This window comes from Mytilus galloprovincialis, chromosome 13 (genome assembly GCF_965363235.1).
Source record: "Mytilus galloprovincialis chromosome 13, xbMytGall1.hap1.1, whole genome shotgun sequence".
Lineage (NCBI taxonomy): Eukaryota > Metazoa > Mollusca > Bivalvia > Mytilida > Mytilidae > Mytilus > Mytilus galloprovincialis.
The window spans coordinates 22,221,603-22,241,914 of NC_134850.1; the positions used below are offsets into that span (position 1 = coordinate 22,221,603).

A 20,312-nucleotide genomic window follows, 5' to 3' on the forward strand; every position below is an offset into this window, starting at 1 on the left:
TTATTTTTTTTAAAACAGTTGTTGGCATGACACGGGTTATGTTCTTCTCATATATGTTATGATGGTATGATAATAAACCCCTAACGGGAAGGATTGTGCCTGATGTTCATATGATGAAATCATAATCTTTCAGTCAGTTTAATTGAAGTCTGGAGCTGGCATGTCAGTTAACTGCTAGTAGTCTGTTGTTATTTATGTATTTTTGTCATTTTGTTTATTTTCTTTGGTTACATCTTCTGACATCAGACTCGGATTTCTCTTGAACTGAATTTTAATGTGCGTATTGTTATGCGTTTACTTTACTACATTGGTTAGAGGTATAGGGGGAGGGTTGAGATCTCACAAACATGTTTAACACCGCCGTATTTTTGCGCCTGTCCCAAGTCGGGAGCCTCTGGCCTTTGTTAGTCTTGTATTATTTTAATTTTAGTTTCTTGTGTACAATTTGGAAATTAGTATGGCGTTCATTATCACTGGACTAGTATATATTTGTTTAGGGGCCAGCTGAAGGACGCCTCCGGGTGCGGGAATTTCTCGCTACATTGAAGACCAGTTGGTGACCCTCTGCTGTTGTTTTTTATTTGGTCGGGTTGTTGTCTCTTTGACACATTCCCCATTTCCATTCTCATTTTATTCAGAGGGAAACCGGTATTAATTTAAATTTTGACTAATGAAGAACTAAGATCAATTAAATCACACGTTGAGTAAACAATTTACTGGTCGGTAAAAGGATAAATCAGCTAGGAATTAGCGAAAACAAATATAATCGATGTTTTGTTATCACGTAAAATAAATGAAATAACAACGACTGTCCAACATTTTTATTGGAATAAACAGATTTAAAACGATAGTTCTCTAATATGTTATTACCTTTATCATGGTCATGGATACTACAACATATTTTATACTATCCATAATAAAAAATGCACAGAATAATCATCTTCAATTAAGTGTCTAAATATCTAGTTTTGAATCTTTCTAAGTCTACAAGCATAAAGTAGGGATATATTATATGAATAAACAGATGATATCGTAGTTCTGCTCTCAACACCTTATTTCGTAGAGGACATAAACATAAACTTTTTAAAAGATAAACACAAACAAGAATGTGTCCATAGCACACGGATGACCTACTATCATTACTATTTTCTTGGTTCAGTGGACCTAATTGGGTTCAAAACTCTAATTTGGCATTAAAAATAGAAAGATCATATTTCAGGGAGCATCAGTACTAAGTATAAGGTTGATTGGACTTCAACTTCATCAAAAACTACCTTGACCAAAAACTTTACCTAAAAACTTTAACCACAAACTTTAATCTGCAGCGGGACAGGCGGACGGACGGTTAAACGGACGGACGGATGACAACCGGACGAAAACGGACATACAGACCGAAAAACATAATGCCCCTTGGTGGATCATAAAAAACAACAGTTGATGACGTTCATGACTCATATGCGGCTTGTTTTTTTTACCTTTTTGCCAAAAAATGTCAATCTGTTCCGCGTTCCATCAGCATTGCAATTATAGACTGATGGCCATGACATTCTGCAATGTTCAATGATGATTTTCCATCCTGTCGCCGAATTGTGACATCTGCCCCCTTATCTAACAATAAACCTACAATATCGTCGTGTCCTAATTCACATGCATAAAATAATGGAGTTGTTCCATCTTCTTTTGTGAAATCGACAAAGGCACCGAAATTCAAAAGACAGGAGACTATACGTGTGTGGCCCATAAATGAAGCGATATGCAATGGTAACGAACCGGCTATTGCATCAAATATGTAGTCTTCTGACTGCTTTTTGACATAATCTGTGACTGTTTGAGAAGCGTTTTTGAGAACAAAATTTCGTATTTCTTCCTTTTCACCCTCTAATGTTACGTCCGGATGTTGCGTTGCATCAATCAATTGTTGTCTGTTTTGAAAACCTATCTGCCAGGAGGCATTACTTGTCAACAGTAACTCGGTTGTATCAATGTTATTATATCCTACTGCTAAACATAATGCAGTAGCGCCGTTCGATGTTTGCATATTAACATCTGCTTTTGCGTTTATTAATATAGAAGTGATTTCTGTGAAATTTCCATAACATGCATTGATAAGTGGTGTGTAGCCATTCGAATTACGTGCATTAATGTTAATTTCAACATTCTTAGATGTCAACAAGAGGTTAACAACACCAGTGTGGCCAGATACACATGCAATGTGCAGTGAGTTTGATCCACCTTTGCTATCTTTCACATCCGGTCGTCTTCGAATATTGGAATCTGCCCCGTTATCTAACAATACACGTACAATGGCGTCATGTCCTAATTCACAGGCATAAAATAAAGGGGTTGTTCCATCTTCTTTTGTAAAATCGACATAGGCACCGAAATTCAAAAGACATGAGACTAGTTGTGTGTGGCCCATAAAAGAAGCGATATGCAATGGTGACGAACCGGCCATAGCATTAAATACGTAGTCTTCTGACTGTTCATTGACATAATCTGTGAGTTGTTGTGAAGCATTCTTGACAACAAAATTTCGAATTTCTTCCTTGACACTCTCTAATGTTATGCCCGGATGTTGCGTTGCATCAATCAATTGTTGCCTGTTTTGAAAACCTATCTGCCAGGAGGCATTATTTGTCAACAGTAACTCGGTTGTTTCAATGTTATTGTTTCCTACTGCAAAACATAATGCAGTAGCGCCGTTCGATGTTTGAATATCAACATCTGCTTTTGCGTTTATTAATAAAGAAGTGATTTCTATGAAATTTCCACAACATGCAATGATAAGAGGTGTGTAGCCATTAGAATCACGTGCATTAATGTTAATTTTAACATTCTTTGACACCAACAAGAGGGTAACAACAGCAGTGTGGCCAGATAAGCATGCAATGTGCAGTGAGTTTGATCCACTTTTGCTATTTCTCACATCCGGTCGTCTTTGAATATTGAGATCTGCCCCGTTATCTAACAATAAACGTACAATAGCGTCATGTCCTAATTCACATGCATAAAATAAAGGGGTTGTTCCATCTTCTTTTGTGAAATCGACATAGGCACCGAAATTCAAAAGACAGGAGACTATGTGTGTGTGACCCATAAATGAAGCAATATGCAATGGCGATGAATCAACAAAAGCATCAAACCAGTAGTCTCTTGACATCTTACTGACATATTCTCTTACGTTTGGTAAAGCGTTCTTGACAAAAAATGTTCGAATTTCCTCCTGTATATTATTTATTGTTCTTTCTGGAGTTTTTGATAGTGCATCCATTATTTGTTGCCTATTTTTAAAACCTGTTTGCAAAGACGCATTGTTTTTAAGCAGTAAAATAGTGGTTTCAAGGTTACCATGTCCTATTGCAAAACACAATGCACTAGCACCGTTAAAAGCTTGGATATCAACGTATGCTTTGGCATTTATTAATAGTGAAGCTATTTCTGTATTATTTTTAAAACACGCAATGACAAGAGCCGTAAAGCCGTTTGCATCAGTTGCATTGACATCAATATTAACATTTTTAGACTCTAATAACAGCGTTACAACATCTATGCTGCCAATACTACACGCAATGTGCAGTGGACTACATCCAGCCTTTGTACTTTGATTCACGTCAGGGCTTTTACTTAATAAATTCGCAACAGTAGCTGTTGAACCTTTGCCACAAGCATGAAAAAGTGGTGATTGCCCATGTCCATCACAGAAATTGACATCAATATCTGTTTTTAGTAATTGTTTTACGATTGACAAATAATTGTTCTGACATGCCATGTGTAATGCAGTAACTTTTGTCTCGGTGCAGGCATTGACATCTGGGTTTAACTTTAATAGCATGACCACACATTCTGTGCTACCAAAACTTGATGCTACAATGAGAGGGGTATTGCCATCATCCCTTCTTTGGTTTATATTCGCATCATTATCTAAAAGCCACTGAAGTATATCATCATATCCCTGATAACAAACGTCAATAATTGGATAGTTACCTGAACAGCTGTCCTCTTTTGGAAACATTTTATCCATTGTGTTTGCCAATTTTACCTGGTCAGCCTTATCAAGTTGTTCTAAATACTTTAAAAACTTTTTTCTGAAGGCTTTATCTTTCAAATTATTGTTATAAAAAACAATACTTGGTCTACCGTTGGACCAGTCTTTGATAAGTCTGTCCAAAAACATCTGTAATGAGTGATCTGGTATTTCTGTAATGAAATCCATATCTTCATCAATGGTTTCAGTTGGATCCCGCCATCTAAAGCGTTCACGTATTAAATTACTATTGCCATGTTCAATTAAACATTGAAGCATTTTCGTACCAAAGTAATAAACTAAAAAGTCAAATAATCTGTCGTGTACGGTTGTATAAATGCCATTTTGTTTGCATATATATGTTCCCTCGAGAGTTCTAAATGCTTCCCCTATCAACACATTTGATGTGCCTCTGTTTAATCCACAAACCCTATATGCATCCTCAAGCATATTTTCCTCGTCATGGTTAACTTTACTTTGAAACCACTTTTCATCAATTTTGTTATTGAAAAGAACACATAATGCCAGCCCACAAAGTGTACATTTCCCATCAAAACCTGATTTATCTAAATTATTTAGTTCAGTTCTATAGATTTCGAAAGGGTTTTTGAAAAATTCCATAGTATCAACTCTTTCATTTTCATGATACAATGAACATAACAAGGGAAAGCATTCAAATTTACATGATTCTGTGCTTAACACCTTTGCACTAATGTTATATCGTGCTATCATTTGTTTTATTTCTTTTGTTCGTAATCTCTTTGTCATTAAATTGCATTCACAGTCCTGAAAAGGAGACAGAAGTTTAAATCTTTCATCTAAATATATTTGCCTCCTGCATGAAACAATAATTTTACAACATTCATCTGATAGCATTGTCTTGATCACCGGAGAAAGCTGTTGCCAATTATCCACCAAATGCTGGTTAGCAGTGTACGACCCACACATATCATCTACTATGAAAATTGACTTCTTTCCTTTTTCATAGAACTGCCTGATGTCTCTCGGTTCCAACACTGGAATTAGTCTATAACCTTTTCGCTCAAACGTGAGAGCTAAATGTCGGGCAATAAACGTTTTTCCAACTCCAGGCCCTCCTGTTAAAACAACACAACTGCTAACCTCTAAACGTTGTAACGCATGTTCACTTCTTTTTGTTATGACAAAGAATTTTGTATCTTTATTTTTCCATTCATCTATCTGCGTTGTAATTTGTTCTAAAATGTAAAGCAAATTTGAAAGATAATTATAATTTTGAGGATTTTCATTAAGTTCATTCAGTTTATGGACTAAGAATGAAAAATAAAGAGATACAAGAAGATGTGGTGTGAGAGCCAATGAGACAACTCTCCATCCTAGTCACAATTCATAAAAGTAAACCATTATATGTCTAAGTACGGTCTTCAACACGGAGCATTGGCTCACAACGAAAAGCAAGCTAAACGGACCCCAATATGACTAGTGTTAAACCATTCAAACGGAAAAAAACAAACTGTCTTCTCTTAAACAGAGTTTTACTGTGCGTATTGTTGTGCGTTTGTTTTCTACAATGGCTACAGGTATAGGAGGAGGGTTGAAATATCAAAAGCATGTTTAACCCAATCGCAATTTTGCGGCTGTCCCAAGTCAGAAGTCTCTGGCATTTGTATGTCTGGTATGATTTTTAATTTCAGTTTCTTGTGTACTATTTGGAGTTTAGTATGACGTCCATTATCACTGAACTAGTATCAATATTTGTTTAGGTGCCAGCTGAAGGACGCCTCCGGGTGCGGGAGTTTCTCGCTACATTGAAGACCCATTGGTGGACTTCGGCTGTTGTCTGCTCTATGGTCGGGCTATTGTCGGTTTGACACATTCCCCATTTCCATTCTCAATTTTAATCTATATAATGTAGAAAAAACGAGAAACGAGAAACACTTATGAACCACATCAACAAGCGCAAACTATGTCAAAATATGCAAGACCATTGCACTGAAAAAGTGCAAAACTTGTTGTAACATAAGCTGAAAAGAACCGTTTAAAAAAAGTCAAATAACAAAATTCCGAACTCTGAGGAAAACTAAAAACGGAGAGTCCATAAAATCAAAAACACGTATTTAATCCCAAATGAATAAAATAGATTAAGTTTATCTTTTACGTTAAAAGTATATAAAAGAACAGACTTCCATAGCCTCCGCGTTGCACATATTTTATATTTCATGGGGTATATCTCTCGATCGCCTACCATTATAGATATTGCTGGTATTAATCTATAGTATAAGTTTTCAAAAAACATTTGGCCAGAATTGTACCTGTAAGAGCCCTTATGAGACTTGTCCGATGTATTGTTGATATTGACCTATGATATGAGTTTCATAAACTGTACATGTGAGAGCACTTAAAAGACCAAACTGTCCGGTACGTCTATACCCCGCAACTCGTTAAACAGGGTACAACAAAATTGTATTCCAGAGTCACTATTATTGAAAATGCATATAGGGATTAAATATAGATGTACCCAACTAATGTCGGCGAAGTTAAACAAATGTGGTATAAAAATATTATAAGCCGATTCTAATAGAAAAAAAATACTAGAATTTGATAACACCAAGTCCTTATTCAACTGTTAAAAGTAGAATTTTACAATTTGAAAGACTACAAATATTTTTTCAAATCAAATGCACATTGCTCTATCATTTCACTATTAAACTTGTCCTCCATGAAGTTTCCTGTTAGTTTCATCAAAGGTCAATATCGGTAAAATAGACCACAAAACCCAAATTGTGTTGGGTATTAATGAATTCATCAGTTATGTAATGTCTTTGACATTAGAATGTTCAGAACACTTCTGATGTGACTTTGATAGCTGCACTAACAGAAAACATTGTTTTAGCTTTTTGGAACTGAAGATGGTAAAAAAGTTATTTGTTTTAAAATTTGAATGTTTAATTAAAGGGTTATGGTTATGTTGGCGTTTAGTATTTGGTGTTGTTCCGTTGGTTGTTCTTCTTAATGTTGTTGATAGGTTTTTCTCGTTGTTTTTTTTTTTTTTTTTGCTTTGTGACCCGGGTTTGTTTACGCTTAATCGATTTAGGACTATTGATCAACGGTATACTACTTTTGCCTTTATTTAATGTTTAACACTTTTCCATCTGGATACATTCATTTTAATTCACTTAGTGTATATGCATAAATTATTTGATTAAAACTTTTGGTTGTTACCTCTTATGTTCCTTGGAATGGGATCATTCTGTTCCTCCTCAATGTATTTCATTTTATCTTTTACTTCCTGAAGTATGTTCTTAACTGCTGCTAGTTCCATGTTTATGTGTCTAAAGCTTTCCTCGATTTCTTCTATGCTGAATTTTTTGTCTTTCAATTGTACACACTCTTCTCGTAACTCTTCCCCTCCCAATCGAATTGTTGCCTTTTGTGACGAAAAGAATAGAATATCATTTTATGTAAGGAAAGAACTCCATTTCTAGTATATGTAATGTTTAATATTTGGAATGAGCAAACATCGTCACACAAAGGGAAATGGGCAAATATTTATTATGTATATGTAATAGTATGTATAGATATGTCTAGATATGTCTTGATAAAACGGAAGTACATGTAATTGTTTTGTTAAAACATGTATGGGTTGTTTGCATCAAGATTAATAAACAAGAACGTTAGTTTATTTATGAATGTTAAAGCTACAAAAAATGTCAGTGTGTCGCGAGGACAAGGTAAACTTCTAATTTACATTCTGCAGAGGATATGCCTAAAAGAACTGTAGACTATATTCTTTTCATATTTTGAATCAAAAAAAATATCTCTACCTGTGTAACGTTTACATTTTGAGTCAAACGCACAATTCTATGTCAGTGATAATGGTATTATATGGTCATTTTATAAATTTTCTGTTTACAAAACTTTGAATTTTTCGAAAACTAAGGATTTTCTTACCCCAGGAGTAGATTACCTTAGCCATATTTGGCACAACTTTTAGGAATTTTTGATCCTCAATGCTCTTCAACTTTGTATTTATTTGGCTTTTTAACTATTTTGATCTGAGCGTCACTGATGAGTCTGATGTAGACGAAACGCGCGTCTGGCGTATAAAATTATAATCCTGGTACTTTTGATAACTACTTACCATTCGGTCCCAGTACTTAAAATCTTACAATCATTAAGGGGTGGATTTAACATACATAAATAGCTATTAAACAAGGTTCAATGCACCATTTTCTACATAAGAAAATACCTGTACTAATTCAATTTATGATACACATTCGTTTGATGTGTTTGAGCATTTGATTTTGCCATTTGATTATGACTTACATCTAGAAATCGACTATGAGGATCGGTTGAAAACAAAAATTTACAATTAAATTTTAGCTTCCCAATTATGACCTTTTCATTTTTAAACCAAGAGTTCCAAATAGTAATTTACTTCGTAAATTTTACAGACGCCATCACGAGTTGGTTGACCGTTATGGAATATCTGTTCCACAGATGATATCGGATGTGTTCATTATGTCGTAACTACAATCCCGTTGCCTTTTCACGAATGTGAGCTTCTAAATAAGACTGTTTACCGGTTTTGTAATAACATGAGCAACACGACAGATGCCACATGTGGAGCAGGATCTGCTTACCCTTCCGGAGCACCTGAGACACCCCCACCCCCCATTTTAAAAGGGGTTTGTGTATCCCTATTTGTGACACTTCAGTGTTTCTGTTGTTTCATTGTTTACCTCCGTTTTAGTTTCTTACCCTTATTTTTTGTTCTCTCAATCAATTTATGACATTCGTACAGCGGTATACTACTGTTGCCTTCATTTACTTATTTTGTCGGTTTGTTTTGTTCACACATCGTTGTCAATATAATGGAATTTGATGTGACTGTCATACAAGTGAGAGATTTATGTAGCTTTAAAACCAGGTTTAATCCACCATCTACATCAAAAAAATAATGCCTGTACCAAGTCAGGGGTATGACGGTTGTTATTTATTTGTTTGATGTGTTTGAACTTTTGATTTTGCGTTTTGATTAGGGACTTTTCGATTTAAATTATAGTCGGAGTTTTTTTGTCACTTTCCTTTTTATTATATCTTATTAGCCCCCGCTTAGATAAAATTAGTCTCATGTACTTTCATTACTATATATTTTCGAAACGTTGCCACCAGCATTTTCAATTCAATCATCAGAGAAACCGATTCGCCAATTCTTTTAACCTTTGACTACAATTGTCATCCTCTTTCGAAATAAGTAATAGTTCAATTTTCAAATTTCAACATCTATGAATGAACTCATAGATACCAGGATTAAAATAAATACGCCTGAAATCAAGCAGAACTAGGACACTTTCATAATATTTTTGCACATTCTATTTATATTTATATGTTATTATTATTTCGGGGTCACATGGTCATTCGCAATTCCATTTGTTCATTTAATACTTTACAGTCAAAATTGATGCTTTAAAATGGTTCGGAGTGTTGATTGTTTGCTCTGTAATATTTGAAATTCGAATATACGTTTCGTATCAAAATTATTATTAAAAGGTTGCATCAATCAATGGGTCATTAATCCGACTGAGCATGCCCCTTTATAGAAACCAAACAGTTTCTATTCTTTCCTAATCCCCTAAAAATGATGTATGCTTATATTTTACACACCAATAATTGTAGTCATTTTCAAACAGCATGTGGCGTTTTCGCTTTTCAAATGGCCATTTACGATTCAGTTTTAAGCATATATTTATATAATTAAAAAGTTAAAATGAAATGTATAAATAAAGGCAAAAGTCATAAATCTATTGAAAAAAAAAAATCCGGTGACAAACCAAAACCAAGGGAAACACGTCATCTATAAGAGGAAAATAAAGTAACAACTGGAACACCGAAGTGCAACTAAAACAAACTCCAACACGCATAGAAACGAACTATCAGATAACAACTACCAAATTTCTGGTACAGAACATTTTTAGAAAAATGGTAGGAGGAACCTGGTTAAATGACATGCAAAACCTCCCGCTTTATGACAATGTTAAACAAATATCGCTAAAACACAACGTGACAGAAATACAACACAAACAAAAGGAAGAACAGTCATTACAGGGAAACGGACAAACAAATAATATGACACTACATGCAAACCGCAGAACAATAACAAACATATTTCAACAACGACAAACACCATAGGATATAAAAAAAAAAAGTGACGCACTTACGTAACTAACATGCAATCTTGAACTTTTTACGATTATTTTAAATATTCTTCCAAACTATTTTCATGACAATGATGGTATGGAAAAGCAATTGTATCATTAGTTAGACTACAAACAATAAGACAACAGAGTATCCAACCGAAGTCATAACAGAAACATTAAAAATAGATCCATGAATTTTGAATGTACAAAACATTGAGAGATCTGTTAAAAGAAATTATGACAATATTTGTCTAGCTGTTCAACATACAACAAAAACTCCTAAATTTGTCGTGATTTTTAACATAGTAATTCAGTTAAATCAGGTAAATTTTCATAGATTTTTATAGTTTTTAGTATACACAAGCCTTTCTGTGATACGGATAAAAGGCGCAAACAAATCAAATAACATGAGTGGGGTAGGAGTATATACAATGAATGGGTAACTAACTTTATACGTAATGTGACATTAAATTGTTACCTGTGATATATCGTCCCAATATTTACTAAAATCTGTGTCATTTATTTGTGCATTTCCAACATGATGAGCAATAATGTTCCTGTATACATGTATCCTTGTCAAATCGTCACCAAGACCGGTTTGGGACGATTCTGGAAGTGTGCTGCCAATCTGTATATCTGTTAGATTTCTGATTAAGCATATCATCAAAGTTATGTCAAAAGTATTAGAGGAAGCATCACCTGGAATAAAATCAAAATACTATACCATACACAAGTTCAAAGTCAATCGTAAATGCTCGGCATTCTATCTTAGCATACGATTGAATTTAAGGCGTATACATATTTAAGAATTTATGCATTCATTTGAGCGCAAACTATCATTTTATCATGAATAAACGCTTTTTGTAAGTCAATACATATTTTAATGTCAACTTGACAAATGGATCAGACAAAAACAATCCAATTTTACTGTCGTTTATTAACACAACACAACTATCCTTTTTTAATATTCAATGTACAAAACATCGAGGAGGAATAGTAGATAAATGCACTGCCTCAACAAGTTTATTTGGTTTTCCTCTGACTTGTCTTTGTAGATTGCTAGTCTTAATTTTGCAAAAAAAAAAACTCAATATAGTTACCAGGAATGAAATTTTGTATTACAAAACAAGATTTAAAATGCTCTTTCTAAAAATTATACTATATTTATAAAAGATACAACCAGTATGTGCCACGTTGCTGATTGTTGTAATCCATTTCTCATATCTAAATGTTAATTACAATATCTCAAAATGAGATTATTTGACATTGTTCAAAGTTTTCCATAAAAAAGGCAGTCTTAAACTCAAAAACATACATTGTATATATAAAACTAAATCAGCAGAAAATTACAAAAAAAAAATATCTAACAGACGAATATCGTGTGAACAATTCAAAGATATATCATGAAAAGTTAATTATTTTTTATTTATGTTAGATTGCGTATTCTTGAGAGCAAAAATTTGATAAATCTTAGTTAATCCTTCTTCAAGTTGCCTAACAATTTCAGGCTCCTATTGGTAAACTAAACCAAAAATTATGGGGAAAAAATGCTGAAAATTTAGAACATTTGTTTTAATATTTGTGGTAAAATATTTTAATATAAATATATACAAGACATAGAAAGTAGGATTAATTTTGCTTACCCTTTCCTTTTGGAGGAAACAACAGTTCCCTTTGATTTTGGTGTACCAGATCTTTTAACTTTACAGATTCTTTGTTCAGGGTTTTTTGTAAGCATTTAGGATGAAATTCGAAGTCAAATTTCACACGAACAGCTTTTTGTGATATATTGACAACTAGAAGTGCTATTTTGATATAATTCGACTCTGCACCAGGGATCGACGTCATCATTTTTTTTTGCGTCGTTATTGTTTGTAACTCATAGATTGATCCACCATATAGGTGTCTTCATTAGTCAAATGATACTTGTGTGTTGATCCCTAAAAAAAAATATTTTAGTTTTATTTCAATGAAACAGAAGAACACATTATTTCCTCGCATGCTGTTATGCACTAGCTATATATAGCTATACCAGCTCGGGTTCATAGAACTTTACAATATTTGACAGTACAGTAGTTATATTACTTTGGCCTTACTGAAGAGACATTAATATTCAAAATAAGCATCTGGCATGTTCAAGACAGTATTGGATAAGAGAGAGTCGAAAGATACCAGAGGGGTATTGACACTCATAAGTCGAAAAAGCCTTTTTGCTTAATCAAACCGATAATAAACCTGAAAGAACTACTAATAGTTGATACAATCAAATCGATTTCTTCACCTTCTACAATGGCCAGAGCTGAATAATATCTAATTTTGGATAAATCGACCACTGTCAATGTAATGGAATTTTATGCGAATGTCATACAAGTGAGAGGTTTAGCTAGCTATAAAATCAGGTTTATTCCACCAGTAAATATAAGTTGCTCTTTGTAAATACAACTGTTTCACAAGCCCCACTTCTTTTAGTGAAATGTATAGTATTCATAGATATGTTAATTTGTTAACGTACTGGTTCCAAGAAATGATATCTGCATTTCATATCATAAAGACATAACATGGGAATGTTACCAGTATAGAAAAAAAATTGGTCGCGCCTAAAATTTAATACTTAGGACTGAGGTAAAAAGTGGAGGTAGGGGTAATGTATAATTTTAGTATAAGTTTAAACTCTTAGAAATTTAGGGCATATACATGTTGAAAATATGCCGCACAGCCCTATCTTTTGACCTTTGAATATAATAGAAGGGCTTATCAACTTTCCGTTCTGGGATATAATTTTTCACGAAACTTCAAAGTAAAAGTGGTACAGTTTTAGTCGCAAAGAGAGTTCCTATGGGAAATTGCATTGTCTAAATTAACGGAATTGCAACCTTTAAGGAAATGCCTGTACAAATTTAGGAATATGACAGTTGTTTTCCCTTCGTTTGATGTGTTCCTGCTTTTGATTTTGCCATTTCATAAGTGACTATCCGCTTTGAATTTTCCTTGGGTTTTTTTTTTATTCTTTTTTTCATTCAAAGTACTGTATTTTTATTTTGGGTTATTAAAAAGGCTGATAAGTTTCTTATGCTTGTTACTTTTCAGTAAATTAGTCTAGGGCAAATCATAGTATGGAAAGTTTGCTGCATTCTCCATGAATGTGTGCCAATTTAAGTTAAAAAAAAAACTAAGTTGAGTATATTTTATTTTATCATTAACAAATGATTACTCAAATATCTTAACAAGGTCTTGGAACCAGTATGTTAATCGCTACATTGAAGACCTGCTGGTGACCTTCAGCTGTTCTTTTTTCTATGGTCGGGTTGTTGTCTCTTGGCACATTCCCCATTTCCATTCTCAATTTTATTACTAATTTTGGGAATAGTTCCCAATTTGACGGATTGTTCCAAACCTGATCAACTATCGTAAACATGCCATGGTCCCTTTCCTTCTACAAATATCATAACAAGGTCAGTTATTTTGGCAATTAAAGACACATGCAACTTCTTATTCCTTCGATACATTTTATTATACTCACCCAATCAACTAGTATGGAATTACAATGGTCATTTTATCCAAAATAAGATATTATTGCGATCAAATGGAGACGTTTCAGCAACTGTTTTGTTTATATCAACCAGTTCTTCCTGGTTTATTATCGTGTTGTAAGGTACAGTCTCGCGGTCGTTATATATGCTCAACTTTTCAAAGTATTCAAAGTATGGAGGTATATAAAGGTACATAAATTAATTAATTGAAAACCTATGATCTAATAACTGATCATTCGTATCGAACTTTTGATATTCTAACTTGGCAATGACTTGCCAATCTAAAAATAAATCCCAACGCGTATAAAACGAAAACTTACAACACAGTAGTAGAGTTTTAAACTTTTAAGAAATTATATGTAGGTCATTTAAATTCAATTTATATCGTTTGTGACGTATTTCTTAACACGTATTCGTCAGTTTATGGACCTATGTAAAGAAAAACTTGTATATGGAGTAGCGATATTTTTTAATACTAGTATGCAATTGTAAATATGCAGACACTTCATGAGATAACCGATTTGCTTTTAAAGTATAACATTGTTCGTTAGGATCAGCCTTGTATAACAAACATCTCTCATCCACATTTTTATCTGTTAAATACCTTTTTCGGGCCTCTTACGAAAACCTCTTGGTTGGGTTCCATATATGTAAAATAAATGTTAGAATAAATTCCATAATTTAGTTGTCAATGCATTTCCAAATTAAAATTAAAAACAATTTCAAAACATTTAATGTTCATCCGAAAACATCACCAGAATGTCGGAAAGGTGACCTGAAGATTTAAAACTGCCATTGTCAAATAATGTGCTAAAAAAAGAAGATTGATTTCAAATCATTTCTCATATTAAGGAAGATATCAAATAAGAAAATTGTAACATTTTTCTCTTTTATATATATAAATACGTCTTTGCATAGGTTTAAATTGGGGTGTTACGACGATGCTTAATTGCTATAAGAATCAATATTCACGTAAAATGTGACAACGAGTACTTGAACAGCATCATAAGTTTTGTAGTAGATTGGTATGACGAAGAGTTTTAAATTGCTTCTTTTTCTACTTTTAATCAGTTTCAACAAAATTGAAAAAAGGCATGAACAAAACATTTCGGACAATGCTGCATTAATGTCGAGAAAATGAAAATGTGTCTGGGTTTCAACTCTGTACTCTGTTTTGCTTTCTTCACTATTTTGATTTCAGCGTCACTGATGAGTCTTATGTAGACGAAACGCGCGTCTGGTGTATTAAATTATAAGACTGGTACCTTTGATAACTATTAGCATGTCGAAATTTTCTATTGTATTATTTATTTGAGTATTTCTCTGTCTTGAATGCTCTTGCATTTACTTGTACTGTAGTAATGTCATGTAATGTTGTCATTATTATGTTTAATTTAACATTGCCATAAAAGCGCGACGTTTGACTAGCCAAAAAATAGGTTCAACCCACTGTTTTTTTCTAATTATGTCCAGTACCAAGTCAGGCAAATGGCAGTTGGTATCTCATGGTTCATTTCTGTGTGTTGCATAGTCGTTTTGGTTTTTTGTTGTATTTCAGTGTTTCTGTTGTTTCGGAATTTACCTGGATTTGTTTTCTCTCTAACGAATTATGACTTTCAAACACCGTTATACTACTGTTGCCTTTATTTACCATTGGTCAAACAATCATAGATGTTACAAATATAACAAATACAGAAAATTGAAACCGAATTGAAAAAGTTTTGGATCATATGTTTACTTACTGTTCACTTATTCATTTATTTATTGCAATAATTCTTATAATCAGAAAAATTATGTTGGAATGCCTAGATAAAGTTTGTTAGAATATAAAATCTAACACCACAAGTTTTAATTGTTTATCTTAATGTATTTTTTTATTTTCCGCATATTTGTATATACATTTATTTTTTCCATGTAACCTAACGGGATGATTAAATTTGGGTGTTTAGATGTAGCATTAAGATAAATATGCATTGCCATATAAGTTTGCGGTAAACTTGTGTATAAAAAGAGAACAAAAGTCGAAAACAAACTGATAATTCGGTGATTTAAACAAAACTGGAAAGAACGAACATACTAACAACGCTCTTATTCTCCCACCAATTTTCACTGGCATACTAAACCAATCTCATTCAACTACCCAGTCAATATCATCCACCAATTCAATCTCACACACATACCCAATTTCACTCATCCACCCACCAAATCTCACCCACACTCTCACTCACCCTTACTCGCTAACTCACTCAACCATACATCTACTCTCTCACACTCGCTCACCAACCCGGCCATCCTATCTCACGTTCACTTCACCCATCCAACAAATCCCACCGACCTTGTCTAAAGTTCACTTATAAACTCACTCACTTACCTAGTCTTACTTACCCAGTCTCACCCTCCAAGTATCACGCTGACTTACTCACCCACCCACTCATTTTCTCGCTCACTCTCCAACTCATTCTCTTTCTTAGTCTCACCTACTCAATCTCACGTTCAACTACTCAATCTCACGCTCATCTACTCAGTCTCTCGCTCACCCTCTCAGTCTCTCGCTCATCGTCTCATTTTCTAGCTCACCCTCTCAGTCTCACGCTCGCTCATCTCTCGATTTCTCGCTCACCTCTAAGTCTCACGCTCGCTCATCTCTCGATTTCTCGCTCACCTCTAAGTCTCACGCTCGCCTTCTCAGTCTCACGCTCAACAACACTCAGACTAACTCACATTTACCTACGTAATCCGTGGAAAACTTACCCATCTGACATTTACAGCCCTAGTGGAAGCCTTAAAAATTATTCCATGATTAGTTAAGACTGAAAGGCTACTCCTTCTAATTGTGTACACCACCGTTTGTGAGTATCACAGCTGTCAATCATACTTGAGGAATGGCTGGCACTCTTCTGTCAGTTTTCCTTCATTAGGTATGAGGCCAATTATATTAAGCGTAGAAAAACTATAGACATATTATTACAAAAAACATCTAGTAAATTGTGGTATCCTAAGTTGTTAGTTTTTGTAATTATGTTAACAACAGAGATCGCTTTTGTATTGTGCTTCCATATTCATTTCAATTTTTTAATATCCTATCACTTTTTTATTCAATTAATCAAATAAATAATTTGTACTTTGTAGTCTTTTGAAATTCTGAACGTGAAGAAATAAAGGGTGCTAACTGTTATTGCTTTCCAATTCTTTCCAATTTTTATCAAATAACAGATGTATATAATTTTGCTTACAAAATCAGTTACTACTAATACATTGAAAAATCCGTTCACTTGCAATCATCTGTGAAGTGTTTAAATGTCAACATGATGGCACCTTTTATCTTCATACTAAATGTATAAATCATAACGTTTTCTGCGACGGTCTTATTGAAGCAATAAACATGGGGTTCTTTATTCTTTATCATACTGTGTTGTGTACAAACAAACCCAACAATAGACATCAGAAAAAAGTATCGGCAAATAGTTCGTTGGACATAATGCAACAAAAAAGTAAAAGAAAAGAGACCAACGAGATCATAGAGCTACATATGCCAGACACAAAATAGAATGGAATGCATTCAGAGTAACCTAACCAAAGTGGGAAATTCCTTTATTGTGTGCATGGGGATGTGCCACAAAAAAATGGGTCATAATTTTGCGAAATTTTCAAACTGTTAATTGATTTGCTTTTATAGGGTGTGTATTATCATGGATGTATTAGTGGTGAATATAATACTTTCATGGTATGATCTATATATCATATATAAATATGCTATTGAGACGTCTATTATACTCAATTATTAAATCAAATGAAATCAATTCATTTGAAAGTTCACCTTTCAAATAAGTTCCCAAATGAACCCCGGAACTCTCCTGATTTGCATATAAATAAAGGCCATTCTTTCTGAATATTCATATAATTATAGTACTGAATTTCAGCGAATTTCATATTAGAATGGGTAATTTTTTTATGCAAAAATGGTACACCCCTACCTAATAAATATCAAGGTAAATCCCCATGACCCTTGCTCGGGTCAACCAATAAATATTAACCTGTGTTATATATATATATATATATATATATATATATATATATATATATATATGTTCGAATCCCGGCGAAGGAAGAACAAAAAATTTGCGAAAGCAAATTTACAGATTTAACATTGTTGGGTTGATGTTTAGACGAGTTGTATATACATAATGTACACAGCCATGTGTCACCATCACTGCTGGTGATCCGATGGATAAATAAATCTGTTGTAGAGTTGTCACTGGCTCAGACGTACTTATAAATATAATTATTTTCTGTGACTGTATCTTACATTAATTTGTAGGATCCTTTACTATAGATAATTTAGCTGATCTGTTAAAAAATAACATCGCCATACCTTATATATCATGTAATGTGGTACGACGCTAGATTAAAACTGACGTGGAAAGGTAACACCCGGCCACCGAAAGCTTCATTTCTTATGAAGCCCAGGTGGTCGTGGTCTAGCGCGACGGCTACAGTGCAGTCGATTTGGTGTCACGATATCTCAGTAGCATGGGTTCGAATACCGGCGAAGGAAGAACAAAAAAAATTGCGAAAGCAAATTTACAGATCTGACATTGTTGGGTTGATGTTTAGACGAGTTGTATATACATAATGTACACAGCCATGTATAACCATAACTGCTGGTGATCCGATGGATAAATCTGTTGTAGAGTTGTCACTAGCTCAGACGTACTTATAAATATAATTATTTTATGTGACTGTATCTTATATTAATTTGAAGGATCCTTTACTATAGATAATTTAGCTGATCTGTAAAAATAACATTTCTATGCCTTATATATCATGTACTGTAGTACGACGCTAGATTAAAACTGACGTGGAAAGGTAACAGCCGGCCACCAAAACCTTCATTTTATGAAGCCCAGGTGGTCGTGTGGTCTAGCGGGACGGCTACAGTGCAGGCGATGTGGTGTCATGATATCTCAGTAGCATTGGTTCGAATCCCGGCTAGGGAAGAACAAAAAATTTGCGATAGCAAATTTACAGATCTAATATTGTTGGGTTGATGTTTAGACGAGTTATACAGTACGCCGCTAGATTAAAACTGATGTGGAAAGGTAACACACGGCCATCGAAAGCTCTTTTTTAAGAGCCCATGTGGTCGTGTGGTCTAGCGGGACGGCTGCAGTGCAGGCGATTTTGTGTCACGATATCACAGTAGCATGGGTTCGAATTCCGGCGAGGGAAGAACCAAAAATTTGCGAAAGCAAATTTACAGATCTAACATTGTTGGGTTGATGTTTAGACGAGTTGTATATATTTATATATATATATAAATAAGTACGTCTGAGTCAGTGACAACTCTACAACAGATTTATCCATCGGATCACCAGCGATGATGTTGATATATAAACGAGTCTAAATTGAAAACTACGTTCAAACCTATGATTGCGTTGGATAAAAACCGCAATTTTTATACGTGTGCATGCAAAACAAATTTTGTTGTAGAAGGGTCTAAATACAGCACAGACAACATTTTCCAAAAGATCAAAAAAAGAGAAAAAGTATATTTAAACAAAACGCATTTGACTAACAGGTCGAACAAATGATGTTCTTAAACCCTGCGGACTGCCATTGGCGATTGCCAAATAAAATTGATCACAAGATGTAACAAAATGGATCTTAATGTAAATTTAATACTAAACAGAAAACAATTAACTTGTGGCCACGATGTTATGACACAAACATAAGGTGTTAATATTTTTTTGTACACCAGGGTTAAAAAAACATCAGTTGTTCGACCTACGAATATATATTTTTATAGTTTTTTTCAAGTGCGGGTTTGGGTTCGAACCCCAGTCGGATCAGTTTAGAGACTTTTAAATTGGTATTTTCTGCTTATCCGCTAAGCAAGCGGCCGTAACGAGTAAGACCAAATACTGGTCGGCTCGGAAACAGAATAATGTGTCTGGTTGTGATATGTCTTCCTGCGGACATCATTTATTGATTTATTATAAGGAGTAGGTAAGAGGGGCACTAGTGACGAGACATATAAAAAGAATATAAAATACGATTTTTTTTTTTGGTTTAATCATTAATGAAAGTGAAACAGTGAAATAATATATCGCTTTTAGCAGCCAGTATGGTTCAATTTTGTCAAAACAAGCTAATAAACATTGATGATAAATTATTCACATGCACGTGAATAATTCGACCTCATTGAAACCGCGTATTCGTGTGAACTTCGATTCAACCCCTTAGCTATAGATGGATACCGCATACATTGTGCATGTTCAATAATTTGAAGGAAAAGAATGTCAACATTGAAAGTGAAACAGGTAAATCATATGATTGACTGATTCGGCGATCCACAAAAAAATCATTCTTATACAGGTAAAAACTATGATTAGCATATATTTTTAATTTACAATATGAAATTGAACGGCCTAGAAAAAACCAAATGCACGAGTCTGATATCTATTTATTTCTACATTTACGTTTATATCGTTTATATATATGACAATCGGAAGTCTTCGGAGGTCAACTCGATGTTAATTGGGTGGCATCTAGAATAAAATACAAACGAAACAAAGCCAC

At 34.0% G+C, this 20,312-nt stretch overlaps 1 long non-coding RNA gene across 1 annotated transcript; it reads right to left on the reverse strand.

The window, feature by feature from the left end:
* Positions 1-806: 806 nt before the first annotated feature.
* On the reverse strand, positions 807-13,855 carry LOC143055953 (uncharacterized). The gene is made up of 5 exons (XR_012972177.1): positions 13,724-13,855; positions 11,847-12,143; positions 10,682-10,902; positions 7,226-7,430; positions 807-5,241 (listed from the first exon to the last, which is right to left on the reverse strand). It is a non-coding gene; the product is annotated as an uncharacterized LOC143055953 (long non-coding RNA).
* Between the last annotated feature and the right edge of the window lie 6,457 nt (positions 13,856-20,312).